This window comes from Schistocerca americana, chromosome 5 (assembly GCF_021461395.2).
Source record: "Schistocerca americana isolate TAMUIC-IGC-003095 chromosome 5, iqSchAmer2.1, whole genome shotgun sequence".
In the NCBI taxonomy this organism is placed as follows: domain Eukaryota; kingdom Metazoa; phylum Arthropoda; class Insecta; order Orthoptera; family Acrididae; genus Schistocerca; species Schistocerca americana.
The window spans coordinates 125,374,456-125,400,224 of record NC_060123.1 but is presented as its reverse complement, the minus strand read 5'-3'; the positions used below and the strand labels follow the sequence as shown (position 1 = coordinate 125,400,224).

At 50.1% G+C, this 25,769-nt stretch overlaps 44 non-coding genes across 44 annotated transcripts; all 44 read left to right on the top strand.

The window, feature by feature from the left end:
- The first annotated feature begins 275 nt into the window (after positions 1-275).
- Positions 276-349, top strand: Trnan-guu. Its single transcript has one exon. It is a non-coding gene; the product is annotated as a tRNA-Asn (tRNA).
- Positions 350-1,038: 689 nt separating this feature from the next.
- On the top strand, positions 1,039-1,110 carry Trnat-cgu. Its single transcript has one exon. It is a non-coding gene; the product is annotated as a tRNA-Thr (tRNA).
- Positions 1,111-1,443: 333 nt separating this feature from the next.
- Trnan-guu lies at positions 1,444-1,517 on the top strand. The gene has a single exon. It is a non-coding gene; the product is annotated as a tRNA-Asn (tRNA).
- Positions 1,518-2,206: 689 nt separating this feature from the next.
- On the top strand, positions 2,207-2,278 carry Trnat-cgu. The gene has a single exon. It is a non-coding gene; the product is annotated as a tRNA-Thr (tRNA).
- Positions 2,279-2,611: 333 nt separating this feature from the next.
- Positions 2,612-2,685, top strand: Trnan-guu. Its single transcript has one exon. It is a non-coding gene; the product is annotated as a tRNA-Asn (tRNA).
- A 689-nt stretch (positions 2,686-3,374) lies between these two features.
- On the top strand, positions 3,375-3,446 carry Trnat-cgu. The gene has a single exon. It is a non-coding gene; the product is annotated as a tRNA-Thr (tRNA).
- Positions 3,447-3,779: 333 nt separating this feature from the next.
- Positions 3,780-3,853, top strand: Trnan-guu. Its single transcript has one exon. It is a non-coding gene; the product is annotated as a tRNA-Asn (tRNA).
- A 689-nt stretch (positions 3,854-4,542) lies between these two features.
- Trnat-cgu lies at positions 4,543-4,614 on the top strand. The gene has a single exon. It is a non-coding gene; the product is annotated as a tRNA-Thr (tRNA).
- Positions 4,615-4,947: 333 nt separating this feature from the next.
- Positions 4,948-5,021, top strand: Trnan-guu. Its single transcript has one exon. It is a non-coding gene; the product is annotated as a tRNA-Asn (tRNA).
- A 689-nt stretch (positions 5,022-5,710) lies between these two features.
- Trnat-cgu lies at positions 5,711-5,782 on the top strand. The gene has a single exon. It is a non-coding gene; the product is annotated as a tRNA-Thr (tRNA).
- Positions 5,783-6,115: 333 nt separating this feature from the next.
- Trnan-guu lies at positions 6,116-6,189 on the top strand. Its single transcript has one exon. It is a non-coding gene; the product is annotated as a tRNA-Asn (tRNA).
- A 561-nt stretch (positions 6,190-6,750) lies between these two features.
- Trnat-cgu lies at positions 6,751-6,822 on the top strand. The gene has a single exon. It is a non-coding gene; the product is annotated as a tRNA-Thr (tRNA).
- Positions 6,823-7,155: 333 nt separating this feature from the next.
- Positions 7,156-7,229, top strand: Trnan-guu. Its single transcript has one exon. It is a non-coding gene; the product is annotated as a tRNA-Asn (tRNA).
- A 689-nt stretch (positions 7,230-7,918) lies between these two features.
- On the top strand, positions 7,919-7,990 carry Trnat-cgu. Its single transcript has one exon. It is a non-coding gene; the product is annotated as a tRNA-Thr (tRNA).
- A 333-nt stretch (positions 7,991-8,323) lies between these two features.
- On the top strand, positions 8,324-8,397 carry Trnan-guu. Its single transcript has one exon. It is a non-coding gene; the product is annotated as a tRNA-Asn (tRNA).
- Positions 8,398-9,086: 689 nt separating this feature from the next.
- Trnat-cgu lies at positions 9,087-9,158 on the top strand. Its single transcript has one exon. It is a non-coding gene; the product is annotated as a tRNA-Thr (tRNA).
- A 333-nt stretch (positions 9,159-9,491) lies between these two features.
- Positions 9,492-9,565, top strand: Trnan-guu. Its single transcript has one exon. It is a non-coding gene; the product is annotated as a tRNA-Asn (tRNA).
- Positions 9,566-10,254: 689 nt separating this feature from the next.
- Positions 10,255-10,326, top strand: Trnat-cgu. The gene has a single exon. It is a non-coding gene; the product is annotated as a tRNA-Thr (tRNA).
- A 333-nt stretch (positions 10,327-10,659) lies between these two features.
- On the top strand, positions 10,660-10,733 carry Trnan-guu. The gene has a single exon. It is a non-coding gene; the product is annotated as a tRNA-Asn (tRNA).
- Positions 10,734-11,422: 689 nt separating this feature from the next.
- Trnat-cgu lies at positions 11,423-11,494 on the top strand. The gene has a single exon. It is a non-coding gene; the product is annotated as a tRNA-Thr (tRNA).
- Positions 11,495-11,827: 333 nt separating this feature from the next.
- Positions 11,828-11,901, top strand: Trnan-guu. Its single transcript has one exon. It is a non-coding gene; the product is annotated as a tRNA-Asn (tRNA).
- Positions 11,902-12,590: 689 nt separating this feature from the next.
- Positions 12,591-12,662, top strand: Trnat-cgu. Its single transcript has one exon. It is a non-coding gene; the product is annotated as a tRNA-Thr (tRNA).
- Positions 12,663-12,995: 333 nt separating this feature from the next.
- Positions 12,996-13,069, top strand: Trnan-guu. Its single transcript has one exon. It is a non-coding gene; the product is annotated as a tRNA-Asn (tRNA).
- Positions 13,070-13,758: 689 nt separating this feature from the next.
- Trnat-cgu lies at positions 13,759-13,830 on the top strand. The gene has a single exon. It is a non-coding gene; the product is annotated as a tRNA-Thr (tRNA).
- Positions 13,831-14,163: 333 nt separating this feature from the next.
- On the top strand, positions 14,164-14,237 carry Trnan-guu. The gene has a single exon. It is a non-coding gene; the product is annotated as a tRNA-Asn (tRNA).
- Positions 14,238-14,926: 689 nt separating this feature from the next.
- Positions 14,927-14,998, top strand: Trnat-cgu. The gene has a single exon. It is a non-coding gene; the product is annotated as a tRNA-Thr (tRNA).
- A 333-nt stretch (positions 14,999-15,331) lies between these two features.
- Positions 15,332-15,405, top strand: Trnan-guu. Its single transcript has one exon. It is a non-coding gene; the product is annotated as a tRNA-Asn (tRNA).
- Positions 15,406-16,094: 689 nt separating this feature from the next.
- Trnat-cgu lies at positions 16,095-16,166 on the top strand. Its single transcript has one exon. It is a non-coding gene; the product is annotated as a tRNA-Thr (tRNA).
- Positions 16,167-16,499: 333 nt separating this feature from the next.
- On the top strand, positions 16,500-16,573 carry Trnan-guu. The gene has a single exon. It is a non-coding gene; the product is annotated as a tRNA-Asn (tRNA).
- Positions 16,574-17,262: 689 nt separating this feature from the next.
- On the top strand, positions 17,263-17,334 carry Trnat-cgu. The gene has a single exon. It is a non-coding gene; the product is annotated as a tRNA-Thr (tRNA).
- A 333-nt stretch (positions 17,335-17,667) lies between these two features.
- Trnan-guu lies at positions 17,668-17,741 on the top strand. The gene has a single exon. It is a non-coding gene; the product is annotated as a tRNA-Asn (tRNA).
- Positions 17,742-18,430: 689 nt separating this feature from the next.
- Positions 18,431-18,502, top strand: Trnat-cgu. Its single transcript has one exon. It is a non-coding gene; the product is annotated as a tRNA-Thr (tRNA).
- Positions 18,503-18,835: 333 nt separating this feature from the next.
- Positions 18,836-18,909, top strand: Trnan-guu. Its single transcript has one exon. It is a non-coding gene; the product is annotated as a tRNA-Asn (tRNA).
- Positions 18,910-19,598: 689 nt separating this feature from the next.
- On the top strand, positions 19,599-19,670 carry Trnaa-cgc. The gene has a single exon. It is a non-coding gene; the product is annotated as a tRNA-Ala (tRNA).
- Positions 19,671-20,003: 333 nt separating this feature from the next.
- Positions 20,004-20,077, top strand: Trnan-guu. Its single transcript has one exon. It is a non-coding gene; the product is annotated as a tRNA-Asn (tRNA).
- Positions 20,078-20,766: 689 nt separating this feature from the next.
- On the top strand, positions 20,767-20,838 carry Trnat-cgu. The gene has a single exon. It is a non-coding gene; the product is annotated as a tRNA-Thr (tRNA).
- A 333-nt stretch (positions 20,839-21,171) lies between these two features.
- Trnan-guu lies at positions 21,172-21,245 on the top strand. The gene has a single exon. It is a non-coding gene; the product is annotated as a tRNA-Asn (tRNA).
- Positions 21,246-21,934: 689 nt separating this feature from the next.
- Positions 21,935-22,006, top strand: Trnat-cgu. The gene has a single exon. It is a non-coding gene; the product is annotated as a tRNA-Thr (tRNA).
- A 333-nt stretch (positions 22,007-22,339) lies between these two features.
- On the top strand, positions 22,340-22,413 carry Trnan-guu. Its single transcript has one exon. It is a non-coding gene; the product is annotated as a tRNA-Asn (tRNA).
- A 689-nt stretch (positions 22,414-23,102) lies between these two features.
- On the top strand, positions 23,103-23,174 carry Trnaa-cgc. Its single transcript has one exon. It is a non-coding gene; the product is annotated as a tRNA-Ala (tRNA).
- A 333-nt stretch (positions 23,175-23,507) lies between these two features.
- Positions 23,508-23,581, top strand: Trnan-guu. The gene has a single exon. It is a non-coding gene; the product is annotated as a tRNA-Asn (tRNA).
- Positions 23,582-24,270: 689 nt separating this feature from the next.
- Positions 24,271-24,342, top strand: Trnat-cgu. Its single transcript has one exon. It is a non-coding gene; the product is annotated as a tRNA-Thr (tRNA).
- A 333-nt stretch (positions 24,343-24,675) lies between these two features.
- Trnan-guu lies at positions 24,676-24,749 on the top strand. Its single transcript has one exon. It is a non-coding gene; the product is annotated as a tRNA-Asn (tRNA).
- Positions 24,750-25,438: 689 nt separating this feature from the next.
- On the top strand, positions 25,439-25,510 carry Trnat-cgu. The gene has a single exon. It is a non-coding gene; the product is annotated as a tRNA-Thr (tRNA).
- The last annotated feature ends 259 nt before the right edge of the window (positions 25,511-25,769 follow it).

Here is a 25,769-nt window from a genome sequence, read left to right as displayed (position 1 = left end):
GGCAGTACACTGAATGAAAGGGATGTTCTACAACCTATGACAAGTATTCTACTGGCCTCAGAGGTTTTCTGAATGCATAGGCAGAACATTGGTTTGTATGCATTTTGTAGTATAATGTCATGCTTGGCGATGTCATTCGTTTACGAGCCTCGCTACAGTGTGCATGCACGTTATCCATGTGAAGAGGCGTAAGCAAATGCTACCATTCTGCGAGATTCCTGCAGAAGGTATACGAATTGCGTTGATATACAGAGCACAAGGGAGCCAAAGTCAAGGCCTCCGTGGCGCACTCGGCTAGCGCGTTCGGCTGTTAACCGAAAGGTTGGTGGTTCGAGCCCACCCGGGGGCGAAATCGTTTTAACCGGCACCGAGGTGAGGGCATACGTCAACTTTGTTAGAGATACACAGCTAGTGTGACAATTTGGCTGCGTTTGAGTGATGCCACAGAGCCTTATACACATTCAGCCAAGTGACACTGTAGGTAAAAACATGGCCCTACACAGACGTTCTGCTGTTTTCCTTTTTATTCGTCATGTGTGACACTGCAGTAGAGGGACGCCCGCTACAAAAGACGTATTCTTTACATTCAATTTCAGCATATACGTCGCGAGTGCCATATGACAGGGCCTGTCTCTCGATGTCGATTTGTATTTGGTGTGTCTTAAGTGTCGGTCTGCAGTAGGCCGCTGTTGGCCGAGCGACGTGCAGTCGCCTTACATGAAGCCCCATGGGCAACGCCAGTGCCACTGTGGACAACAGCGCACTGTAGCCAGAGAGAGGAGCCGAAAGGCGCATTTCGCAGTCGAGCCACGCTATCCCACAAGCTGTGCACTAGGTCAGGATTGTGCAGACCGCTAACTTTTGGTGGGCCGACGCTCGTCGTCGATCGTAAGGGCGAAACATTCAAGAGATTTGGAAAACGGCAATGTGGACACCCCCAGCAGCAGCTGTGTGCCAAATCCGATATCTGGTCGAGGGCTGCAAGATTCAGTATGATGAAGTAACAATTTGGGGATAGCTCACAAACGCTAAGCTGCCGCCTTCTTAGCTCAGTGGTAGAGCACTGGTCTCGTAAACCAGGGGTCGTGAGTTCGAACCTCACAGAAGGCATTCATTTTTTAAACCTTCCTGCAAGGAGCGGAGCTATCTCGAGCAGCATCTAACACATGGCAGTACACTGAATAAAAGGGATGTTCTACAACCTATGACAAGTATTCTACTGGCCTCAGAGGTTTTCTGAATGCATAGGCAGAACATTGGTTTGTATGCATTTTGTAGTATAATGTCATGCTTGGCGATGTCATTCGTTTACGAGCCTCGCTACAGTGTGCATGCACGTTATCCATGTGAAGAGGCGTAAGCAAATGCTACCATTCTGCGAGATTCCTGCAGAAGGTATACGAATTGCGTTGATATACAGAGCACAAGGAAGCCAAAGTCAAGGCCTCCGTGGCGCAATCGGCTAGCGCGTTCGGCTGTTAACCGAAAGGTTGGTGGTTCGAGCCCACCCGGGGGCGAAATCGTTTTAACCGGCACCGAGGTGAGGACATACGTCAACTTTGTTAGAGATACACAGCTAGTGTGACAATTTGGCTGCGTTTGAGTGATGCCACAGAGCCTTATACACATTCAGCCAAGTGACACTGTAGGTAAAAACATGGCCCTACACAGACGTTCTGCTGTTTTCCTTTTTATTCGTCATGTGTGACACTGCAGTAGAGGGACGCCCGCTACAAAAGACGTATTCTTTACATTCAATTTCAGCATATACGTCGCGAGTGCCATATGACAGGGCCTGTCTCTCGATGTCGATTTGTATTTGGTGTGTCTTAAGTGTCGGTCTGCAGTAGGCCGCTGTTGGCCGAGCGACGTGCAGTCGCCTTACATGAAGCCCCATGGGCAACGCCAGTGCCACTGTGGACAACAGCGCACTGTAGCCAGAGAGAGGAGCCGAAAGGCGCATTTCGCAGTCGAGCCACGCTATCCCACAAGCTGTGCACTAGGTCAGGATTGTGCAGACCGCTAACTTTTGGTGGGCCGACGCTCGTCGTCGATCGTAAGGGCGAAACATTCAAGAGATTTGGAAAACGGCAATGTGGACACCCCCAGCAGCAGCTGTGTGCCAAGTCCGATATCTGGTCGAGGGCTGCAAGATTCAGTATGATGAAGTAACAATTTGGGGATAGCTCACAAACGCTAAGCTGCCGCCTTCTTAGCTCAGTGGTAGAGCACTGGTCTCGTAAACCAGGGGTCGTGAGTTCGAACCTCACAGAAGGCATTCATTTTTTAAACCTTCCTGCAAGGAGCGGAGCTATCTCGAGCAGCATCTAACACATGGCAGTACACTGAATGAAAGGGATGTTCTACAACCTATGACAAGTATCCTACTGGCCTCAGAGGTTTTCTGAATGCATAGGCAGAACATTGGTTTGTATGCATTTTGTAGTATAATGTCATGCTTGGCGATGTCATTCGTTTACGAGCCTCGCTACAGTGTGCATGCACGTTATCCATGTGAAGAGGCGTAAGCAAATGCTACCATTCTGCGAGATTCCTGCAGAAGGTATACGAATTGCGTTGATATACAGAGCACAAGGGAGCCAAAGCCAAGGCCTCCGTGGCGCAATCGGCTAGCGCGTTCGGCTGTTAACCGAAAGGTTGGTGGTTCGAGCCCACCCGGGGGCGAAATCGTTTTAACCGGCACCGAGGTGAGGGCATACGTCAACTTTGTTAGAGATACACAGCTAGTGTGACAATTTGGCTGCGTTTGAGTGATGCCACAGAGCCTTATACACATTCAGCCAAGTGACACTGTAGGTAAAAACATGGCCCTACACAGACGTTCTGCTGTTTTCCTTTTTATTCGTCATGTGTGACACTGCAGTAGAGGGACGCCCGCTACAAAAGACGTATTCTTTACATTCAATTTCAGCATATACGTCGCGAGTGCCATATGACAGGGCCTGTCTCTCGATGTCGATTTGTATTTGGTGTGTCTTAAGTGTCGGTCTGCAGTAGGCCGCTGTTGGCCGAGCGACGTGCAGTCGCCTTACATGAAGCCCCATGGGCAACGCCAGTGCCACTGTGGACAACAGCGCACTGTAGCCAGAGAGAGGAGCCGAAAGGCGCATTTCGCAGTCGAGCCACGCTATCCCACAAGCTGTGCACTAGGTCAGGATTGTGCAGACCGCTAACTTTTGGTGGGCCGACGCTCGTCGTCGATCGTAAGGGCGAAACATTCAAGAGATTTGGAAAACGGCAATGTGGACACCCCCAGCAGCAGCTGTGTGCCAAGTCCGATATCTGGTCGAGGGCTGCAAGATTCAGTATGATGAAGTAACAATTTGGGGATAGCTCACAAACGCTAAGCTGCCGCCTTCTTAGCTCAGTGGTAGAGCACTGGTCTCGTAAACCAGGGGTCGTGAGTTCGAACCTCACAGAAGGCATTCATTTTTTAAACCTTCCTGCAAGGAGCGGAGCTATCTCGAGCAGCATCTAACACATGGCAGTACACTGAATGAAAGGGATGTTCTACAACCTATGACAAGTATTCTACTGGCCTCAGAGGTTTTCTGAATGCATAGGCAGAACATTGGTTTGTATGCATTTTGTAGTATAATGTCATGCTTGGCGATGTCATTCGTTTACGAGCCTCGCTACAGTGTGCATGCACGTTATCCATGTGAAGAGGCGTAAGCAAATGCTACCATTCTGCGAGATTCCTGCAGAAGGTATACGAATTGCGTTGATATACAGAGCACAAGGGAGCCAAAGTCAAGGCCTCCGTGGCGCACTCGGCTAGCGCGTTCGGCTGTTAACCGAAAGGTTGGTGGTTCGAGCCCACCCGGGGGCGAAATCGTTTTAACCGGCACCGAGGTGAGGGCATACGTCAACTTTGTTAGAGATACACAGCTAGTGTGACAATTTGGCTGCGTTTGAGTGATGCCACAGAGCCTTATACACATTCAGCCAAGTGACACTGTAGGTAAAAACATGGCCCTACACAGACGTTCTGCTGTTTTCCTTTTTATTCGTCATGTGTGACACTGCAGTAGAGGGACGCCCGCTACAAAAGACGTATTCTTTACATTCAATTTCAGCATATACGTCGCGAGTGCCATATGACAGGGCCTGTCTCTCGATGTCGATTTGTATTTGGTGTGTCTTAAGTGTCGGTCTGCAGTAGGCCGCTGTTGGCCGAGCGACGTGCAGTCGCCTTACATGAAGCCCCATGGGCAACGCCAGTGCCACTGTGGACAACAGCGCACTGTAGCCAGAGAGAGGAGCCGAAAGGCGCATTTCGCAGTCGAGCCACGCTATCCCACAAGCTGTGCACTAGGTCAGGATTGTGCAGACCGCTAACTTTTGGTGGGCCGACGCTCGTCGTCGATCGTAAGGGCGAAACATTCAAGAGATTTGGAAAACGGCAATGTGGACACCCCCAGCAGCAGCTGTGTGCCAAGTCCGATATCTGGTCGAGGGCTGCAAGATTCAGTATGATGAAGTAACAATTTGGGGATAGCTCACAAACGCTAAGCTGCCGCCTTCTTAGCTCAGTGGTAGAGCACTGGTCTCGTAAACCAGGGGTCGTGAGTTCGAACCTCACAGAAGGCATTCATTTTTTAAACCTTCCTGCAAGGAGCGGAGCTATCTCGAGCAGCATCTAACACATGGCAGTACACTGAATGAAAGGGATGTTCTACAACCTATGACAAGTATCCTACTGGCCTCAGAGGTTTTCTGAATGCATAGGCAGAACATTGGTTTGTATGCATTTTGTAGTATAATGTCATGCTTGGCGATGTCATTCGTTTACGAGCCTCGCTACAGTGTGCATGCACGTTATCCATGTGAAGAGGCGTAAGCAAATGCTACCATTCTGCGAGATTCCTGCAGAAGGTATACGAATTGCGTTGATATACAGAGCACAAGGGAGCCAAAGTCAAGGCCTCCGTGGCGCACTCGGCTAGCGCGTTCGGCTGTTAACCGAAAGGTTGGTGGTTCGAGCCCACCCGGGGGCGAAATCGTTTTAACCGGCACCGAGGTGAGGGCATACGTCAACTTTGTTAGAGATACACAGCTAGTGTGACAATTTGGCTGCGTTTGAGTGATGCCACAGAGCCTTATACACATTCAGCCAAGTGACACTGTAGGTAAAAACATGGCCCTACACAGACGTTCTGCTGTTTTCCTTTTTATTCGTCATGTGTGACACTGCAGTAGAGGGACGCCCGCTACAAAAGACGTATTCTTTACATTCAATTTCAGCATATACGTCGCGAGTGCCATATGACAGGGCCTGTCTCTCGATGTCGATTTGTATTTGGTGTGTCTTAAGTGTCGGTCTGCAGTAGGCCGCTGTTGGCCGAGCGACGTGCAGTCGCCTTACATGAAGCCCCATGGGCAACGCCAGTGCCACTGTGGACAACAGCGCACTGTAGCCAGAGAGAGGAGCCGAAAGGCGCATTTCGCAGTCGAGCCACGCTATCCCACAAGCTGTGCACTAGGTCAGGATTGTGCAGACCGCTAACTTTTGGTGGGCCGACGCTCGTCGTCGATCGTAAGGGCGAAACATTCAAGAGATTTGGAAAACGGCAATGTGGACACCCCCAGCAGCAGCTGTGTGCCAAGTCCGATATCTGGTCGAGGGCTGCAAGATTCAGTATGATGAAGTAACAATTTGGGGATAGCTCACAAACGCTAAGCTGCCGCCTTCTTAGCTCAGTGGTAGAGCACTGGTCTCGTAAACCAGGGGTCGTGAGTTCGAACCTCACAGAAGGCATTCATTTTTTAAACCTTCCTGCAAGGAGCGGAGCTATCTCGAGCAGCATCTAACACATGGCAGTACACTGAATGAAAGGGATGTTCTACAACCTATGACAAGTATTCTACTGGCCTCAGAGGTTTTCTGAATGCATAGGCAGAACATTGGTTTGTATGCATTTTGTAGTATAATGTCATGCTTGGCGATGTCATTCGTTTACGAGCCTCGCTACAGTGTGCATGCACGTTATCCATGTGAAGAGGCGTAAGCAAATGCTACCATTCTGCGAGATTCCTGCAGAAGGTATACGAATTGCGTTGATATACAGAGCACAAGGGAGCCAAAGTCAAGGCCTCCGTGGCGCACTCGGCTAGCGCGTTCGGCTGTTAACCGAAAGGTTGGTGTTTCGAGCCCACCCGGGGGCGAAATCGTTTTAACCGGCACCGAGGTGAGGGCATACGTCAACTTTGTTAGAGATACACAGCTAGTGTGACAATTTGGCTGCGTTTGAGTGATGCCACAGAGCCTTATACACATTCAGCCAAGTGACACTGTAGGTAAAAACATGGCCCTACACAGACGTTCTGCTGTTTTCCTTTTTATTCGTCATGTGTGACACTGCAGTAGAGGGACGCCCGCTACAAAAGACGTATTCTTTACATTCAATTTCAGCATATACGTCGCGAGTGCCATATGACAGGGCCTGTCTCTCGATGTCGATTTGTATTTGGTGTGTCTTAAGTGTCGGTCTGCAGTAGGCCGCTGTTGGCCGAGCGACGTGCAGTCAGGATTGTGCAGACCGCTAACTTTTGGTGGGCCGACGCTCGTCGTCGATCGTAAGGGCGAAACATTCAAGAGATTTGGAAAACGGCAATGTGGACACCCCCAGCAGCAGCTGTGTGCCAAGTCCGATATCTGGTCGAGGGCTGCAAGATTCAGTATGATGAAGTAACAATTTGGGGATAGCTCACAAACGCTAAGCTGCCGCCTTCTTAGCTCAGTGGTAGAGCACTGGTCTCGTAAACCAGGGGTCGTGAGTTCGAACCTCACAGAAGGCATTCATTTTTTAAACCTTCCTGCAAGGAGCGGAGCTATCTCGAGCAGCATCTAACACATGGCAGTACACTGAATGAAAGGGATGTTCTACAACCTATGACAAGTATTCTACTGGCCTCAGAGGTTTTCTGAATGCATAGGCAGAACATTGGTTTGTATGCATTTTGTAGTATAATGTCATGCTTGGCGATGTCATTCGTTTACGAGCCTCGCTACAGTGTGCATGCACGTTATCCATGTGAAGAGGCGTAAGCAAATGCTACCATTCTGCGAGATTCCTGCAGAAGGTATACGAATTGCGTTGATATACAGAGCACAAGGGAGCCAAAGTCAAGGCCTCCGTGGCGCACTCGGCTAGCGCGTTCGGCTGTTAACCGAAAGGTTGGTGGTTCGAGCCCACCCGGGGGCGAAATCGTTTTAACCGGCACCGAGGTGAGGGCATACGTCAACTTTGTTAGAGATACACAGCTAGTGTGACAATTTGGCTGCGTTTGAGTGATGCCACAGAGCCTTATACACATTCAGCCAAGTGACACTGTAGGTAAAAACATGGCCCTACACAGACGTTCTGCTGTTTTCCTTTTTATTCGTCATGTGTGACACTGCAGTAGAGGGACGCCCGCTACAAAAGACGTATTCTTTACATTCAATTTCAGCATATACGTCGCGAGTGCCATATGACAGGGCCTGTCTCTCGATGTCGATTTGTATTTGGTGTGTCTTAAGTGTCGGTCTGCAGTAGGCCGCTGTTGGCCGAGCGACGTGCAGTCGCCTTACATGAAGCCCCATGGGCAACGCCAGTGCCACTGTGGACAACAGCGCACTGTAGCCAGAGAGAGGAGCCGAAAGGCGCATTTCGCAGTCGAGCCACGCTATCCCACAAGCTGTGCACTAGGTCAGGATTGTGCAGACCGCTAACTTTTGGTGGGCCGACGCTCGTCGTCGATCGTAAGGGCGAAACATTCAAGAGATTTGGAAAACGGCAATGTGGACACCCCCAGCAGCAGCTGTGTGCCAAATCCGATATCTGGTCGAGGGCTGCAAGATTCAGTATGATGAAGTAACAATTTGGGGATAGCTCACAAACGCTAAGCTGCCGCCTTCTTAGCTCAGTGGTAGAGCACTGGTCTCGTAAACCAGGGGTCGTGAGTTCGAACCTCACAGAAGGCATTCATTTTTTAAACCTTCCTGCAAGGAGCGGAGCTATCTCGAGCAGCATCTAACACATGGCAGTACACTGAATGAAAGGGATGTTCTACAACCTATGACAAGTATTCTACTGGCCTCAGAGGTTTTCTGAATGCATAGGCAGAACATTGGTTTGTATGCATTTTGTAGTATAATGTCATGCTTGGCGATGTCATTCGTTTACGAGCCTCGCTACAGTGTGCATGCACGTTATCCATGTGAAGAGGCGTAAGCAAATGCTACCATTCTGCGAGATTCCTGCAGAAGGTATACGAATTGCGTTGATATACAGAGCACAAGGGAGCCAAAGGCAAGGCCTCCGTGGCGCACTCGGCTAGCGCGTTCGGCTGTTAACCGAAAGGTTGGTGGTTCGAGCCCACCCGGGGGCGAAATCGTTTTAACCGGCACCGAGGTGAGGGCATACGTCAACTTTGTTAGAGATACACAGCTAGTGTGACAATTTGGCTGCGTTTGAGTGATGCCACAGAGCCTTATACACATTCAGCCAAGTGACACTGTAGGTAAAAACATGGCCCTACACAGACGTTCTGCTGTTTTCCTTTTTATTCGTCATGTGTGACACTGCAGTAGAGGGACGCCCGCTACAAAAGACGTATTCTTTACATTCAATTTCAGCATATACGTCGCGAGTGCCATATGACAGGGCCTGTCTCTCGATGTCGATTTGTATTTGGTGTGTCTTAAGTGTCGGTCTGCAGTAGGCCGCTGTTGGCCGAGCGACGTGCAGTCGCCTTACATGAAGCCCCATGGGCAACGCCAGTGCCACTGTGGACAACAGCGCACTGTAGCCAGAGAGAGGAGCCGAAAGGCGCATTTCGCAGTCGAGCCACGCTATCCCACAAGCTGTGCACTAGGTCAGGATTGTGCAGACCGCTAACTTTTGGTGGGCCGACGCTCGTCGTCGATCGTAAGGGCGAAACATTCAAGAGATTTGGAAAACGGCAATGTGGACACCCCCAGCAGCAGCTGTGTGCCAAGTCCGATATCTGGTCGAGGGCTGCAAGATTCAGTATGATGAAGTAACAATTTGGGGATAGCTCACAAACGCTAAGCTGCCGCCTTCTTAGCTCAGTGGTAGAGCACTGGTCTCGTAAACCAGGGGTCGTGAGTTCGAACCTCACAGAAGGCATTCATTTTTTAAACCTTCCTGCAAGGAGCGGAGCTATCTCGAGCAGCATCTAACACATGGCAGTACACTGAATGAAAGGGATGTTCTACAACCTATGACAAGTATCCTACTGGCCTCAGAGGTTTTCTGAATGCATAGGCAGAACATTGGTTTGTATGCATTTTGTAGTATAATGTCATGCTTGGCGATGTCATTCGTTTACGAGCCTCGCTACAGTGTGCATGCACGTTATCCATGTGAAGAGGCGTAAGCAAATGCTACCATTCTGCGAGATTCCTGCAGAAGGTATACGAATTGCGTTGATATACAGAGCACAAGGGAGCCAAAGCCAAGGCCTCCGTGGCGCAATCGGCTAGCGCGTTCGGCTGTTAACCGAAAGGTTGGTGGTTCGAGCCCACCCGGGGGCGAAATCGTTTTAACCGGCACTGAGGTGAGGGCATACGTCAACTTTGTTAGAGATACACAGCTAGTGTGACAATTTGGCTGCGTTTGAGTGATGCCACAGAGCCTTATACACATTCAGCCAAGTGACACTGTAGGTAAAAACATGGCCCTACACAGACGTTCTGCTGTTTTCCTTTTTATTCGTCATGTGTGACACTGCAGTAGAGGGACGCCCGCTACAAAAGACGTATTCTTTACATTCAATTTCAGCATATACGTCGCGAGTGCCATATGACAGGGCCTGTCTCTCGATGTCGATTTGTATTTGGTGTGTCTTAAGTGTCGGTCTGCAGTAGGCCGCTGTTGGCCGAGCGACGTGCAGTCGCCTTACATGAAGCCCCATGGGCAACGCCAGTGCCACTGTGGACAACAGCGCACTGTAGCCAGAGAGAGGAGCCGAAAGGCGCATTTCGCAGTCGAGCCACGCTATCCCACAAGCTGTGCACTAGGTCAGGATTGTGCAGACCGCTAACTTTTGGTGGGCCGACGCTCGTCGTCGATCGTAAGGGCGAAACATTCAAGAGATTTGGAAAACGGCAATGTGGACACCCCCAGCAGCAGCTGTGTGCCAAGTCCGATATCTGGTCGAGGGCTGCAAGATTCAGTATGATGAAGTAACAATTTGGGGATAGCTCACAAACGCTAAGCTGCCGCCTTCTTAGCTCAGTGGTAGAGCACTGGTCTCGTAAACCAGGGGTCGTGAGTTCGAACCTCACAGAAGGCATTCATTTTTTAAACCTTCCTGCAAGGAGCGGAGCTATCTCGAGCAGCATCTAACACATGGCAGTACACTGAATGAAAGGGATGTTCTACAACCTATGACAAGTATCCTACTGGCCTCAGAGGTTTTCTGAATGCATAGGCAGAACATTGGTTTGTATGCATTTTGTAGTATAATGTCATGCTTGGCGATGTCATTCGTTTACGAGCCTCGCTACAGTGTGCATGCACGTTATCCATGTGAAGAGGCGTAAGCAAATGCTACCATTCTGCGAGATTCCTGCAGAAGGTATACGAATTGCGTTGATATACAGAGCACAAGGGAGCCAAAGCCAAGGCCTCCGTGGCGCAATCGGCTAGCGCGTTCGGCTGTTAACCGAAAGGTTGGTGGTTCGAGCCCACCCGGGGGCGAAATCGTTTTAACCGGCACTGAGGTGAGGGCATACGTCAACTTTGTTAGAGATACACAGCTAGTGTGACAATTTGGCTGCGTTTGAGTGATGCCACAGAGCCTTATACACATTCAGCCAAGTGACACTGTAGGTAAAAACATGGCCCTACACAGACGTTCTGCTGTTTTCCTTTTTATTCGTCATGTGTGACACTGCAGTAGAGGGACGCCCGCTACAAAAGACGTATTCTTTACATTCAATTTCAGCATATACGTCGCGAGTGCCATATGACAGGGCCTGTCTCTCGATGTCGATTTGTATTTGGTGTGTCTTAAGTGTCGGTCTGCAGTAGGCCGCTGTTGGCCGAGCGACGTGCAGTCGCCTTACATGAAGCCCCATGGGCAACGCCAGTGCCACTGTGGACAACAGCGCACTGTAGCCAGAGAGAGGAGCCGAAAGGCGCATTTCGCAGTCGAGCCACGCTATCCCACAAGCTGTGCACTAGGTCAGGATTGTGCAGACCGCTAACTTTTGGTGGGCCGACGCTCGTCGTCGATCGTAAGGGCGAAACATTCAAGAGATTTGGAAAACGGCAATGTGGACACCCCCAGCAGCAGCTGTGTGCCAAGTCCGATATCTGGTCGAGGGCTGCAAGATTCAGTATGATGAAGTAACAATTTGGGGATAGCTCACAAACGCTAAGCTGCCGCCTTCTTAGCTCAGTGGTAGAGCACTGGTCTCGTAAACCAGGGGTCGTGAGTTCGAACCTCACAGAAGGCATTCATTTTTTAAACCTTCCTGCAAGGAGCGGAGCTATCTCGAGCAGCATCTAACACATGGCAGTACACTGAATGAAAGGGATGTTCTACAACCTATGACAAGTATTCTACTGGCCTCAGAGGTTTTCTGAATGCATAGGCAGAACATTGGTTTGTATGCATTTTGTAGTATAATGTCATGCTTGGCGATGTCATTCGTTTACGAGCCTCGCTACAGTGTGCATGCACGTTATCCATGTGAAGAGGCGTAAGCAAATGCTACCATTCTGCGAGATTCCTGCAGAAGGTATACGAATTGCGTTGATATACAGAGCACAAGGGAGCCAAAGCCAAGGCCTCCGTGGCGCAATCGGCTAGCGCGTTCGGCTGTTAACCGAAAGGTTGGTGGTTCGAGCCCACCCGGGGGCGAAATCGTTTTAACCGGCACCGAGGTGAGGGCATACGTCAACTTTGTTAGAGATACACAGCTAGTGTGACAATTTGGCTGCGTTTGAGTGATGCCACAGAGCCTTATACACATTCAGCCAAGTGACACTGTAGGTAAAAACATGGCCCTACACAGACGTTCTGCTGTTTTCCTTTTTATTCGTCATGTGTGACACTGCAGTAGAGGGACGCCCGCTACAAAAGACGTATTCTTTACATTCAATTTCAGCATATACGTCGCGAGTGCCATATGACAGGGCCTGTCTCTCGATGTCGATTTGTATTTGGTGTGTCTTAAGTGTCGGTCTGCAGTAGGCCGCTGTTGGCCGAGCGACGTGCAGTCGCCTTACATGAAGCCCCATGGGCAACGCCAGTGCCACTGTGGACAACAGCGCACTGTAGCCAGAGAGAGGAGCCGAAAGGCGCATTTCGCAGTCGAGCCACGCTATCCCACAAGCTGTGCACTAGGTCAGGATTGTGCAGACCGCTAACTTTTGGTGGGCCGACGCTCGTCGTCGATCGTAAGGGCGAAACATTCAAGAGATTTGGAAAACGGCAATGTGGACACCCCCAGCAGCAGCTGTGTGCCAAGTCCGATATCTGGTCGAGGGCTGCAAGATTCAGTATGATGAAGTAACAATTTGGGGATAGCTCACAAACGCTAAGCTGCCGCCTTCTTAGCTCAGTGGTAGAGCACTGGTCTCGTAAACCAGGGGTCGTGAGTTCGAACCTCACAGAAGGCATTCATTTTTTAAACCTTCCTGCAAGGAGCGGAGCTATCTCGAGCAGCATCTAACACATGGCAGTACACTGAATGAAAGGGATGTTCTACAACCTATGACAAGTATTCTACTGGCCTCAGAGGTTTTCTGAATGCATAGGCAGAACATTGGTTTGTATGCATTTTGTAGTATAATGTCATGCTTGGCGATGTCATTCGTTTACGAGCCTCGCTACAGTGTGCATGCACGTTATCCATGTGAAGAGGCGTAAGCAAATGCTACCATTCTGCGAGATTCCTGCAGAAGGTATACGAATTGCGTTGATATACAGAGCACAAGAGAGCCAAAGTCAAGGCCTCCGTGGCGCAATCGGCTAGCGCGTTCGGCTGTTAACCGAAAGGTTGGTGGTTCGAGCCCACCCGGGGGCGAAATCGTTTTAACCGGCACCGAGGTGAGGGCATACGTCAACTTAGTTAGAGATACACAGCTAGTGTGACAATTTGGCTGCGTTTGAGTGATGCCACAGAGCCTTATACACATTCAGCCAAGTGACACTGTAGGTAAAAACATGGCCCTACACAGACGTTCTGCTGTTTTCCTTTTTATTCGTCATGTGTGACACTGCAGTAGAGGGACGCCCGCTACAAAAGACGTATTCTTTACATTCAATTTCAGCATATACGTCGCGAGTGCCATATGACAGGGCCTGTCTCTCGATGTCGATTTGTATTTGGTGTGTCTTAAGTGTCGGTCTGCAGTAGGCCGCTGTTGGCCGAGCGACGTGCAGTCGCCTTACATGAAGCCCCATGGGCAACGCCAGTGCCACTGTGGACAACAGCGCACTGTAGCCAGAGAGAGGAGCCGAAAGGCGCATTTCGCAGTCGAGCCACGCTATCCCACAAGCTGTGCACTAGGTCAGGATTGTGCAGACCGCTAACTTTTGGTGGGCCGACGCTCGTCGTCGATCGTAAGGGCGAAACATTCAAGAGATTTGGAAAACGGCAATGTGGACACCCCCAGCAGCAGCTGTGTGCCAAGTCCGATATCTGGTCGAGGGCTGCAAGATTCAGTATGATGAAGTAACAATTTGGGGATAGCTCACAAACGCTAAGCTGCCGCCTTCTTAGCTCAGTGGTAGAGCACTGGTCTCGTAAACCAGGGGTCGTGAGTTCGAACCTCACAGAAGGCATTCATTTTTTAAACCTTCCTGCAAGGAGCGGAGCTATCTCGAGCAGCATCTAACACATGGCAGTACACTGAATGAAAGGGATGTTCTACAACCTATGACAAGTATTCTACTGGCCTCAGAGGTTTTCTGAATGCATAGGCAGAACATTGGTTTGTATGCATTTTGTAGTATAATGTCATGCTTGGCGATGTCATTCGTTTACGAGCCTCGCTACAGTGTGCATGCACGTTATCCATGTGAAGAGGCGTAAGCAAATGCTACCATTCTGCGAGATTCCTGCAGAAGGTATACGAATTGCGTTGATATACAGAGCACAAGGGAGCCAAAGCCAAGGCCTCCGTGGCGCAATCGGCTAGCGCGTTCGGCTGTTAACCGAAAGGTTGGTGGTTCGAGCCCACCCGGGGGCGAAATCGTTTTAACCGGCACCGAGGTGAGGGCATACGTCAACTTTGTTAGAGATACACAGCTAGTGTGACAATTTGGCTGCGTTTGAGTGATGCCACAGAGCCTTATACACATTCAGCCAAGTGACACTGTAGGTAAAAACATGGCCCTACACAGACGTTCTGCTGTTTTCCTTTTTATTCGTCATGTGTGACACTGCAGTAGAGGGACGCCCGCTACAAAAGACGTATTCTTTACATTCAATTTCAGCATATACGTCGCGAGTGCCATATGACAGGGCCTGTCTCTCGATGTCGATTTGTATTTGGTGTGTCTTAAGTGTCGGTCTGCAGTAGGCCGCTGTTGGCCGAGCGACGTGCAGTCGCCTTACATGAAGCCCCATGGGCAACGCCAGTGCCACTGTGGACAACAGCGCACTGTAGCCAGAGAGAGGAGCCGAAAGGCGCATTTCGCAGTCGAGCCACGCTATCCCACAAGCTGTGCACTAGGTCAGGATTGTGCAGACCGCTAACTTTTGGTGGGCCGACGCTCGTCGTCGATCGTAAGGGCGAAACATTCAAGAGATTTGGAAAACGGCAATGTGGACACCCCCAGCAGCAGCTGTGTGCCAAGTCCGATATCTGGTCGAGGGCTGCAAGATTCAGTATGATGAAGTAACAATTTGGGGATAGCTCACAAACGCTAAGCTGCCGCCTTCTTAGCTCAGTGGTAGAGCACTGGTCTCGTAAACCAGGGGTCGTGAGTTCGAACCTCACAGAAGGCATTCATTTTTTAAACCTTCCTGCAAGGAGCGGAGCTATCTCGAGCAGCATCTAACACATGGCAGTACACTGAATGAAAGGGATGTTCTACAACCTATGACAAGTATTCTACTGGCCTCAGAGGTTTTCTGAATGCATAGGCAGAACATTGGTTTGTATGCATTTTGTAGTATAATGTCATGCTTGGCGATGTCATTCGTTTACGAGCCTCGCTACAGTGTGCATGCACGTTATCCATGTGAAGAGGCGTAAGCAAATGCTACCATTCTGCGAGATTCCTGCAGAAGGTATACGAATTGCGTTGATATACAGAGCACAAGGGAGCCAAAGCCAAGGCCTCCGTGGCGCAATCGGCTAGCGCGTTCGGCTGTTAACCGAAAGGTTGGTGGTTCGAGCCCACCCGGGGGCGAAATCGTTTTAACCGGCACCGAGGTGAGGGCATACGTCAACTTTGTTAGAGATACACAGCTAGTGTGACAATTTGGCTGCGTTTGAGTGATGCCACAGAGCCTTATACACATTCAGCCAAGTGACACTGTAGGTAAAAACATGGCCCTACACAGACGTTCTGCTGTTTTCCTTTTTATTCGTCATGTGTGACACTGCAGTAGAGGGACGCCCGCTACAAAAGACGTATTCTTTACATTCAATTTCAGCATATACGTCGCGAGTGCCATATGACAGGGCCTGTCTCTCGATGTCGATTTGTATTTGGTGTGTCTTAAGTGTCGGTCTGCAGTAGGCCGCTGTTGGCCGAGCGACGTGCAGTCGCCTTACATGAAGCCCCATGGGCAACGCCAGTGCCACTGTGGACAACAGCGCACTGTAGCCAGAGAGAGGAGCCGAAAGGCGCATTTCGCAGTCGAGCCACGCTATCCCACAAGCTGTGCACTAGGTCAGGATTGTGCAGACCGCTAACTTTTGGTGGGCCGACGCTCGTCGTCGATCGTAAGGGCGAAACATTCAAGAGATTTGGAAAACGGCAATGTGGACACCCCCAGCAGCAGCTGTGTGCCAAGTCCGATATCTGGTCGAGGGCTGCAAGATTCAGTATGATGAAGTAACAATTTGGGGATAGCTCACAAACGCTAAGCTGCCGCCTTCTTAGCTCAGTGGTAGAGCACTGGTCTCGTAAACCAGGGGTCGTGAGTTCGAACCTCACAGAAGGCATTCATTTTTTAAACCTTCCTGCAAGGAGCGGAGCTATCTCGAGCAGCATCTAACACATGGCAGTACACTGAATGAAAGGGATGTTCTACAACCTATGACAAGTATTCTACTGGCCTCAGAGGTTTTCTGAATGCATAGGCAGAACATTGGTTTGTATGCATTTTGTAGTATAATGTCATGCTTGGCGATGTCATTCGTTTACGAGCCTCGCTACAGTGTGCATGCACGTTATCCATGTGAAGAGGCGTAAGCAAATGCTACCATTCTGCGAGATTCCTGCAGAAGGTATACGAATTGCGTTGATATACAGAGCACAAGGGAGCCAAAGCCAAGGCCTCCGTGGCGCAATCGGCTAGCGCGTTCGGCTGTTAACCGAAAGGTTGGTGGTTCGAGCCCACCCGGGGGCGAAATCGTTTTAACCGGCACCGAGGTGAGGGCATACGTCAACTTTGTTAGAGATACACAGCTAGTGTGACAATTTGGCTGCGTTTGAGTGATGCCACAGAGCCTTATACACATTCAGCCAAGTGACACTGTAGGTAAAAACATGGCCCTACACAGACGTTCTGCTGTTTTCCTTTTTATTCGTCATGTGTGACACTGCAGTAGAGGGACGCCCGCTACAAAAGACGTATTCTTTACATTCAATTTCAGCATATACGTCGCGAGTGCCATATGACAGGGCCTGTCTCTCGATGTCGATTTGTATTTGGTGTGTCTTAAGTGTCGGTCTGCAGTAGGCCGCTGTTGGCCGAGCGACGTGCAGTCGCCTTACATGAAGCCCCATGGGCAACGCCAGTGCCACTGTGGACAACAGCGCACTGTAGCCAGAGAGAGGAGCCGAAAGGCGCATTTCGCAGTCGAGCCACGCTATCCCACAAGCTGTGCACTAGGTCAGGATTGTGCAGACCGCTAACTTTTGGTGGGCCGACGCTCGTCGTCGATCGTAAGGGCGAAACATTCAAGAGATTTGGAAAACGGCAATGTGGACACCCCCAGCAGCAGCTGTGTGCCAAGTCCGATATCTGGTCGAGGGCTGCAAGATTCAGTATGATGAAGTAACAATTTGGGGATAGCTCACAAACGCTAAGCTGCCGCCTTCTTAGCTCAGTGGTAGAGCACTGGTCTCGTAAACCAGGGGTCGTGAGTTCGAACCTCACAGAAGGCATTCATTTTTTAAACCTTCCTGCAAGGAGCGGAGCTATCTCGAGCAGCATCTAACACATGGCAGTACACTGAATGAAAGGGATGTTCTACAACCTATGACAAGTATTCTACTGGCCTCAGAGGTTTTCTGAATGCATAGGCAGAACATTGGTTTGTATGCATTTTGTAGTATAATGTCATGCTTGGCGATGTCATTCGTTTACGAGCCTCGCTACAGTGTGCATGCACGTTATCCATGTGAAGAGGCGTAAGCAAATGCTACCATTCTGCGAGATTCCTGCAGAAGGTATACGAATTGCGTTGATATACAGAGCACAAGGGAGCCAAAGTCAAGGCCTCCGTGGCGCAATCGGCTAGCGCGTTCGGCTGTTAACCGAAAGGTTGGTGGTTCGAGCCCACCCGGGGGCGAAATCGTTTTAACCGGCACCGAGGTGAGGGCATACGTCAACTTTGTTAGAGATACACAGCTAGTGTGACAATTTGGCTGCGTTTGAGTGATGCCACAGAGCCTTATACACATTCAGCCAAGTGACACTGTAGGTAAAAACATGGCCCTACACAGACGTTCTGCTGTTTTCCTTTTTATTCGTCATGTGTGACACTGCAGTAGAGGGACGCCCGCTACAAAAGACGTATTCTTTACATTCAATTTCAGCATATACGTCGCGAGTGCCATATGACAGGGCCTGTCTCTCGATGTCGATTTGTATTTGGTGTGTCTTAAGTGTCGGTCTGCAGTAGGCCGCTGTTGGCCGAGCGACGTGCAGTCGCCTTACATGAAGCCCCATGGGCAACGCCAGTGCCACTGTGGACAACAGCGCACTGTAGCCAGAGAGAGGAGCCGAAAGGCGCATTTCGCAGTCGAGCCACGCTATCCCACAAGCTGTGCACTAGGTCAGGATTGTGCAGACCGCTAACTTTTGGTGGGCCGACGCTCGTCGTCGATCGTAAGGGCGAAACATTCAAGAGATTTGGAAAACGGCAATGTGGACACCCCCAGCAGCAGCTGTGTGCCAAGTCCGATATCTGGTCGAGGGCTGCAAGATTCAGTATGATGAAGTAACAATTTGGGGATAGCTCACAAACGCTAAGCTGCCGCCTTCTTAGCTCAGTGGTAGAGCACTGGTCTCGTAAACCAGGGGTCGTGAGTTCGAACCTCACAGAAGGCATTCATTTTTTAAACCTTCCTGCAAGGAGCGGAGCTATCTCGAGCAGCATCTAACACATGGCAGTACACTGAATGAAAGGGATGTTCTACAACCTATGACAAGTATTCTACTGGCCTCAGAGGTTTTCTGAATGCATAGGCAGAACATTGGTTTGTATGCATTTTGTAGTATAATGTCATGCTTGGCGATGTCATTCGTTTACGAGCCTCGCTACAGTGTGCATGCACGTTATCCATGTGAAGAGGCGTAAGCAAATGCTACCATTCTGCGAGATTCCTGCAGAAGGTATACGAATTGCGTTGATATACAGAGCACAAGGGAGCCAAAGTCAAGGCCTCCGTGGCGCAATCGGCTAGCGCGTTCGGCTGTTAACCGAAAGGTTGGTGGTTCGAGCCCACCCGGGGGCGAAATCGTTTTAACCGGCACCGAGGTGAGGGCATACGTCAACTTTGTTAGAGATACACAGCTAGTGTGACAATTTGGCTGCGTTTGAGTGATGCCACAGAGCCTTATACACATTCAGCCAAGTGACACTGTAGGTAAAAACATGGCCCTACACAGACGTTCTGCTGTTTTCCTTTTTATTCGTCATGTGTGACACTGCAGTAGAGGGACGCCCGCTACAAAAGACGTATTCTTTACATTCAATTTCAGCATATACGTCGCGAGTGCCATATGACAGGGCCTGTCTCTCGATGTCGATTTGTATTTGGTGTGTCTTAAGTGTCGGTCTGCAGTAGGCCGCTGTTGGCCGAGCGACGTGCAGTCGCCTTACATGAAGCCCCATGGGCAACGCCAGTGCCACTGTGGACAACAGCGCACTGTAGCCAGAGAGAGGAGCCGAAAGGCGCATTTCGCAGTCGAGCCACGCTATCCCACAAGCTGTGCACTAGGTCAGGATTGTGCAGACCGCTAACTTTTGGTGGGCCGACGCTCGTCGTCGATCGTAAGGGCGAAACATTCAAGAGATTTGGAAAACGGCAATGTGGACACCCCCAGCAGCAGCTGTGTGCCAAGTCCGATATCTGGTCGAGGGCTGCAAGATTCAGTATGATGAAGTAACAATTTGGGGATAGCTCACAAACGCTAAGCTGCCGCCTTCTTAGCTCAGTGGTAGAGCACTGGTCTCGCAAACCATGGGTCGTGAGTTCGAACCTCACAGAAGGCATTCATTTTTTAAACCTTCCTGCAAGGAGCGGAGCTATCTCGAGCAGCATCTAACACATGGCAGTACACTGAATGAAAGGGATGTTCTACAACCTATGACAAGTATTCTACTGGCCTCAGAGGTTTTCTGAATGCATAGGCAGAACATTGGTTTGTATGCATTTTGTAGTATAATGTCATGCTTGGCGATGTCATTCGTTTACGAGCGTCGCTACAGTGTGCATGCACGTTATCCATGTGAAGAGGCGTAAGCAAATGCTACCATTCTGCGAGATTCCTGCAGAAGGTATACGAATTGCGTTGATATACAGAGCACAAGGGAGCCAAAGTCAAGGCCTCCGTGGCGCAATCGGCTAGCGCGTTCGGCTGTTAACCGAAAGGTTGGTGGTTCGAGCCCACCCGGGGGCGAAATCGTTTTAACCGGCACCGAGGTGAGGGCATACGTCAACTTTGTTAGAGATACACAGCTAGTGTGACAATTTGGCTGCGTTTGAGTGATGCCACAGAGCCTTATACACATTCAGCCAAGTGACACTGTAGGTAAAAACATGGCCCTACACAGACGTTCTGCTGTTTTCCTTTTTATTCGTCATGTGTGACACTGCAGTAGAGGGACGCCCGCTACAAAAGACGTATTCTTTACATTCAATTTCAGCATATACGTCGCGAGTGCCATATGACAGGGCCTGTCTCTCGATGTCGATTTGTATTTGGTGTGTCTTAAGTGTCGGTCTGCAGTAGGCCGCTGTTGGCCGAGCGACGTGCAGTCGCCTTACATGAAGCCCCATGGGCAACGCCAGTGCCACTGTGGACAACAGCGCACTGTAGCCAGAGAGAGGAGCCGAAAGGCGCATTTCGCAGTCGAGCCACGCTATCCCACAAGCTGTGCACTAGGTCAGGATTGTGCAGACCGCTAACTTTTGGTGGGCCGACGCTCGTCGTCGATCGTAAGGGCGAAACATTCAAGAGATTTGGAAAACGGCAATGTGGACACCCCCAGCAGCAGCTGTGTGCCAAGTCCGATATCTGGTCGAGGGCTGCAAGATTCAGTATGATGAAGTAACAATTTGGGGATAGCTCACAAACGCTAAGCTGCCGCCTTCTTAGCTCAGTGGTAGAGCACTGGTCTCGTAAACCAGGGGTCGTGAGTTCGAACCTCACAGAAGGCATTCATTTTTTAAACCTTCCTGCAAGGAGCGGAGCTATCTCGAGCAGCATCTAACACATGGCAGTACACTGAATGAAAGGGATGTTCTACAACCTATGACAAGTATTCTACTGGCCTCAGAGGTTTTCTGAATGCATAGGCAGAACATTGGTTTGTATGCATTTTGTAGTATAATGTCATGCTTGGCGATGTCATTCGTTTACGAGCCTCGCTACAGTGTGCATGCACGTTATCCATGTGAAGAGGCGTAAGCAAATGCTACCATTCTGCGAGATTCCTGCAGAAGGTATACGAATTGCGTTGATATACAGAGCACAAGGGAGCCAAAGTCAAGGCCTCCGTGGCGCAATCGGCTAGCGCGTTCGGCTGTTAACCGAAAGGTTGGTGGTTCGAGCCCACCCGGGGGCGAAATCGTTTTAACCGGCACCGAGGTGAGGGCATACGTCAACTTTGTTAGAGATACACAGCTAGTGTGACAATTTGGCTGCGTTTGAGTGATGCCACAGAGCCTTATACACATTCAGCCAAGTGACACTGTAGGTAAAAACATGGCCCTACACAGACGTTCTGCTGTTTTCCTTTTTATTCGTCATGTGTGACACTGCAGTAGAGGGACGCCCGCTACAAAAGACGTATTCTTTACATTCAATTTCAGCATATACGTCGCGAGTGCCATATGACAGGGCCTGTCTCTCGATGTCGATTTGTATTTGGTGTGTCTTAAGTGTCGGTCTGCAGTAGGCCGCTGTTGGCCGAGCGACGTGCAGTCGCCTTACATGAAGCCCCATGGGCAACGCCAGTGCCACTGTGGACAACAGCGCACTGTAGCCAGAGAGAGGAGCCGAAAGGCGCATTTCGCAGTCGAGCCACGCTATCCCACAAGCTGTGCACTAGGTCAGGATTGTGCAGACCGCTAACTTTTGGTGGGCCGACGCTCGTCGTCGATCGTAAGGGCGAAACATTCAAGAGATTTGGAAAACGGCAATGTGGACACCCCCAGCAGCAGCTGTGTGCCAAGTCCGATATCTGGTCGAGGGCTGCAAGATTCAGTATGATGAAGTAACAATTTGGGGATAGCTCACAAACGCTAAGCTGCCGCCTTCTTAGCTCAGTGGTAGAGCACTGGTCTCGTAAACCAGGGGTCGTGAGTTCGAACCTCACAGAAGGCATTCATTTTTTAAACCTTCCTGCAAGGAGCGGAGCTATCTCGAGCAGCATCTAACACATGGCAGTACACTGAATGAAAGGGATGTTCTACAACCTATGACAAGTATTCTACTGGCCTCAGAGGTTTTCTGAATGCATAGGCAGAACATTGGTTTGTATGCATTTTGTAGTATAATGTCATGCTTGGCGATGTCATTCGTTTACGAGCCTCGCTACAGTGTGCATGCACGTTATCCATGTGAAGAGGCGTAAGCAAATGCTACCATTCTGCGAGATTCCTGCAGAAGGTATACGAATTGCGTTGATATACAGAGCACAAGGGAGCCAAAGTCAAGGCCTCCGTGGCGCAATCGGCTAGCGCGTTCGGCTGTTAACCGAAAGGTTGGTGGTTCGAGCCCACCCGGGGGCGAAATCGTTTTAACCGGCACCGAGGTGAGGGCATACGTCAACTTTGTTAGAGATACACAGCTAGTGTGACAATTTGGCTGCGTTTGAGTGATGCCACAGAGCCTTATACACATTCAGCCAAGTGACACTGTAGGTAAAAACATGGCCCTACACAGACGTTCTGCTGTTTTCCTTTTTATTCGTCATGTGTGACACTGCAGTAGAGGGACGCCCGCTACAAAAGACGTATTCTTTACATTCAATTTCAGCATATACGTCGCGAGTGCCATATGACAGGGCCTGTCTCTCGATGTCGATTTGTATTTGGTGTGTCTTAAGTGTCGGTCTGCAGTAGGCCGCTGTTGGCCGAGCGACGTGCAGTCGCCTTACATGAAGCCCCATGGGCAACGCCAGTGCCACTGTGGACAACAGCGCACTGTAGCCAGAGAGAGGAGCCGAAAGGCGCATTTCGCAGTCGAGCCACGCTATCCCACAAGCTGTGCACTAGGTCAGGATTGTGCAGACCGCTAACTTTTGGTGGGCCGACGCTCGTCGTCGATCGTAAGGGCGAAACATTCAAGAGATTTGGAAAACGGCAATGTGGACACCCCCAGCAGCAGCTGTGTGCCAAGTCCGATATCTGGTCGAGGGCTGCAAGATTCAGTATGATGAAGTAACAATTTGGGGATAGCTCACAAACGCTAAGCTGCCGCCTTCTTAGCTCAGTGGTAGAGCACTGGTCTCGCAAACCAGGGGTCGTGAGTTCGAACCTCACAGAAGGCATTCATTTTTTAAACCTTCCTGCAAGGAGCGGAGCTATCTCGAGCAGCATCTAACACATGGCAGTACACTGAATGAAAGGGATGTTCTACAACCTATGACAAGTATTCTACTGGCCTCAGAGGTTTTCTGAATGCATAGGCAGAACATTGGTTTGTATGCATTTTGTAGTATAATGTCATGCTTGGCGATGTCATTCGTTTACGAGCCTCGCTACAGTGTGCATGCACGTTATCCATGTGAAGAGGCGTAAGCAAATGCTACCATTCTGCGAGATTCCTGCAGAAGGTATACGAATTGCGTTGATATACAGAGCACAAGGGAGCCAAAGTCAAGGCCTCCGTGGCGCAATCGGCTAGCGCGTTCGGCTGTTAACCGAAAGGTTGGTGGTTCGAGCCCACCCGGGGGCGAAATCGTTTTAACCGGCACCGAGGTGAGGGCATACGTCAACTTTGTTAGAGATACACAGCTAGTGTGACAATTTGGCTGCGTTTGAGTGATGCCACAGAGCCTTATACACATTCAGCCAAGTGACACTGTAGGTAAAAACATGGCCCTACACAGACGTTCTGCTGTTTTCCTTTTTATTCGTCATGTGTGACACTGCAGTAGAGGGACGCCCGCTACAAAAGACGTATTCTTTACATTCAATTTCAGCATATACGTCGCGAGTGCCATATGACAGGGCCTGTCTCTCGATGTCGATTTGTATTTGGTGTGTCTTAAGTGTCGGTCTGCAGTAGGCCGCTGTTGGCCGAGCGACGTGCAGTCGCCTTACATGAAGCCCCATGGGCAACGCCAGTGCCACTGTGGACAACAGCGCACTGTAGCCAGAGAGAGGAGCCGAAAGGCGCATTTCGCAGTCGAGCCACGCTATCCCACAAGCTGTGCACTAGGTCAGGATTGTGCAGACCGCTAACTTTTGGTGGGCCGACGCTCGTCGTCGATCGTAAGGGCGAAACATTCAAGAGATTTGGAAAACGGCAATGTGGACACCCCCAGCAGCAGCTGTGTGCCAAGTCCGATATCTGGTCGAGGGCTGCAAGATTCAGTATGATGAAGTAACAATTTGGGGATAGCTCACAAACGCTAAGCTGCCGCCTTCTTAGCTCAGTGGTAGAGCACTGGTCTCGTAAACCAGGGGTCGTGAGTTCGAACCTCACAGAAGGCATTCATTTTTTAAACCTTCCTGCAAGGAGCGGAGCTATCTCGAGCAGCATCTAACACATGGCAGTACACTGAATGAAAGGGATGTTCTACAACCTATGACAAGTATTCTACTGGCCTCAGAGGTTTTCTGAATGCATAGGCAGAACATTGGTTTGTATGCATTTTGTAGTATAATGTCATGCTTGGCGATGTCATTCGTTTACGAGCCTCGCTACAGTGTGCATGCACGTTATCCATGTGAAGAGGCGTAAGCAAATGCTACCATTCTGCGAGATTCCTGCAGAAGGTATACGAATTGCGTTGATATACAGAGCACAAGGGAGCCAAAGTCAAGGCCTCCGTGGCGCAATCGGCTAGCGCGTTCGGCTGTTAACCGAAAGGTTGGTGGTTCGAGCCCACCCAGGGGCGAAATCGTTTTAACCGGCACCGAGGTGAGGGCATACGTCAACTTTGTTAGAGATACACAGCTAGTGTGACAATTTGGCTGCGTTTGAGTGATGCCACAGAGCCTTATACACATTCAGCCAAGTGACACTGTAGGTAAAAACATGGCCCTACACAGACGTTCTGCTGTTTTCCTTTTTATTCGTCATGTGTGACACTGCAGTAGAGGGACGCCCGCTACAAAAGACGTATTCTTTACATTCAATTTCAGCATATACGTCGCGAGTGCCATATGACAGGGCCTGTCTCTCGATGTCGATTTGTATTTGGTGTGTCTTAAGTGTCGGTCTGCAGTAGGCCGCTGTTGGCCGAGCGACGTGCAGTCGCCTTACATGAAGCCCCATGGGCAACGCCAGTGCCACTGTGGACAACAGCGCACTGTAGCCAGAGAGAGGAGCCGAAAGGCGCATTTCGCAGTCGAGCCACGCTATCCCACAAGCTGTGCACTAGGTCAGGATTGTGCAGACCGCTAACTTTTGGTGGGCCGACGCTCGTCGTCGATCGTAAGGGCGAAACATTCAAGAGATTTGGAAAACGGCAATGTGGACACCCCCAGCAGCAGCTGTGTGCCAAGTCCGATATCTGGTCGAGGGCTGCAAGATTCAGTATGATGAAGTAACAATTTGGGGATAGCTCACAAACGCTAAGCTGCCGCCTTCTTAGCTCAGTGGTAGAGCACTGGTCTCGTAAACCAGGGGTCGTGAGTTCGAACCTCACAGAAGGCATTCATTTTTTAAACCTTCCTGCAAGGAGCGGAGCTATCTCGAGCAGCATCTAACACATGGCAGTACACTGAATGAAAGGGATGTTCTACAACCTATGACAAGTATTCTACTGGCCTCAGAGGTTTTCTGAATGCATAGGCAGAACATTGGTTTGTATGCATTTTGTAGTATAATGTCATGCTTGGCGATGTCATTCGTTTACGAGCCTCGCTACAGTGTGCATGCACGTTATCCATGTGAAGAGGCGTAAGCAAATGCT